The sequence below is a fragment of the Pseudochaenichthys georgianus genome, chromosome 1 (assembly GCF_902827115.2).
Source record: "Pseudochaenichthys georgianus chromosome 1, fPseGeo1.2, whole genome shotgun sequence".
NCBI classification, from domain to species: Eukaryota; Metazoa; Chordata; class Actinopteri; order Perciformes; family Channichthyidae; genus Pseudochaenichthys; species Pseudochaenichthys georgianus.
This window is the reverse complement of record NC_047503.1, coordinates 33010251-33012142: the sequence shown is the minus strand read 5'-3', so window position 1 is coordinate 33012142 and position 1892 is coordinate 33010251. Positions and strand designations below refer to the sequence as shown.

General features: G+C 37.5%; 1 long non-coding RNA gene across 1 annotated transcript; it reads right to left on the bottom strand.

Moving 5' to 3' along the window:
• Positions 1 to 509: 509 nt before the first annotated feature.
• LOC117455251 (uncharacterized) lies at positions 510 to 1480 on the bottom strand. The gene is made up of 3 exons (XR_004553071.2): positions 1231 to 1480; positions 977 to 1031; positions 510 to 886 (listed from the first exon to the last, which is right to left on the bottom strand). It is a non-coding gene; the product is annotated as an uncharacterized lncRNA (long non-coding RNA).
• Positions 1481 to 1892: the final 412 nt, after the last annotated feature.

The following is a 1892-nucleotide window of genomic DNA, read 5'->3' as shown; positions in this document are numbered from 1 at the left end:
CCAGTGTGTTGTAAGAGGTCAGAGTAAAACTAACCCATTGCCAAAGTTTACATTATTACTCAGTTTAACCGCTCCAATGTTCATTTATCTACTCATGTGTTATCGAGTCAACCTTTTATGCCTCTTAATGATCAATAACCACTGGTGAAATGTGACCTATTTTCTCAAGTATTTTAATAAAATATACATGTATATAAAACAAGATGAGTTGTATTTTATCCAAAAGATAACTTTAAGATGTGATCAATAGTCGGTCACACCATAATAATTAGTTTTTTGGATATAAACTGAAAACAAATTACAATATCTGAAAATGATCAGCAGTTTCTTCTTCTTAAAAACGTGTTTTTACTCTATATATTACATGTATCGTACATTTCTGTTCACTTCATACAGGATTTCAAGAAAACAGTTAAAAGTGTGAAAAAGAAGAAAGTGCCTGTGACAGAACAGGGAAAGCTTTAAAAAACACACATTGTGACTTTGATGACAATAAACAAACTGAGATATTTAGATTTGAACAACCTTTAATTCTACCTATCAACATAAGTGCTTCATAAAATGATTATGAGGTTGTTCATTTCACCATCAATGACATACAATGTGGTGCCTGTGTTCTGTGAAATAAAGGCATCACTGCCCAGTCACACTATAAAGAGGAACTTGTAGAGCATGATGCTGAGGTGACACACAACCAGACAGCTGAAGGGGGCATGTGCAGCAGCAGCAGCAGCAGCAGCAGCAGTGTTGGTGGTGTTGGTCGTTGTAGCTGCGACAGTCGTAGCTGCAGTTGTAGCTGCTGCAGCGGTGGGGGTGGCTGCAGCGATGGGGGTGGCTGCAGCGGTGGGGGTGGCTGCAGGTGCCGCAGTTTGAGCATGTGCAGATGCTTTTAATAAAATAGAGTTAAAACAACAATAAAAGAGAGGACTGTTTCCTTTTCCAAAAAAAGTTGCAATGCACAAAATGTTTTACTTACCGATGAGCAGGAGGGGTATGAGGATTGTCAGAAGCATCTTAAGTTGCTGTTGCATCTAAAAGAGAAAATATGTTTTCTTACTTGATCAAGATAAGTCAATTCCAATTTAAAATGTAAGTCAAAGAGTAACTTAAAGTCCAACAGAGAAAGAAAAAAACTTGATTAACAGCTGATGAAACTACCAAAAATAAATCTGAATAATTCCTAAAAGTCAGTTTTCCACACATCAACAGACTGAACAAGATGGTACTTACTTTTCTGGATTGTACGTATGATGCTGCCTTGAGTTGTGAATGCTGCTTCTCTCGTCTCGCTCTTCAATTAGTTCACCCTCAGATGTGCACCTTTAACTCAACCTCTGATTTTAGCCCTGCCTTTATAAGGTGAATGACCAACATGAACAATTGTGAAAAAGACACCCAGCTTTGAGCATTTGAAGAGTGATCATTCCTCTAACAGTGGTCACCTCAGTGTAACTAATTGCTTTGTTTAACTGTGCATTTTTTAAACATGTCAGTTTGTTCTACTGCAACAAAAAGGATTTTGAAAGCAAACAAGTTGGCATGGCAATGAAGGAGTTGTTCCTCCGTGTGACACAAAGACAGTACTGTCTACATTAATAGTGGATGTCATTCAAAGTACTTGGAATGAGAAAGGTGAGGGAAAAGCAAAGTGTCTTTGTATGCAACCTGTTCTCCAAATTGACTCTGCTATTTAAAGGGAACATACAAAACAGTATTTTCCCCTGAAACCTGAGTCTTGTGATGCATTCATTTAGATGCTGTGTGACAAAGTTATATTTCACAGTTGATACCACCAGTGTGTTGTAAGAGGTCAGAGTAAAACTAACCCATTGCCAAAGTTTACATTATTATTCAGTTTAACCGCTCCAATGTTCATTTATCTACTCATGTGT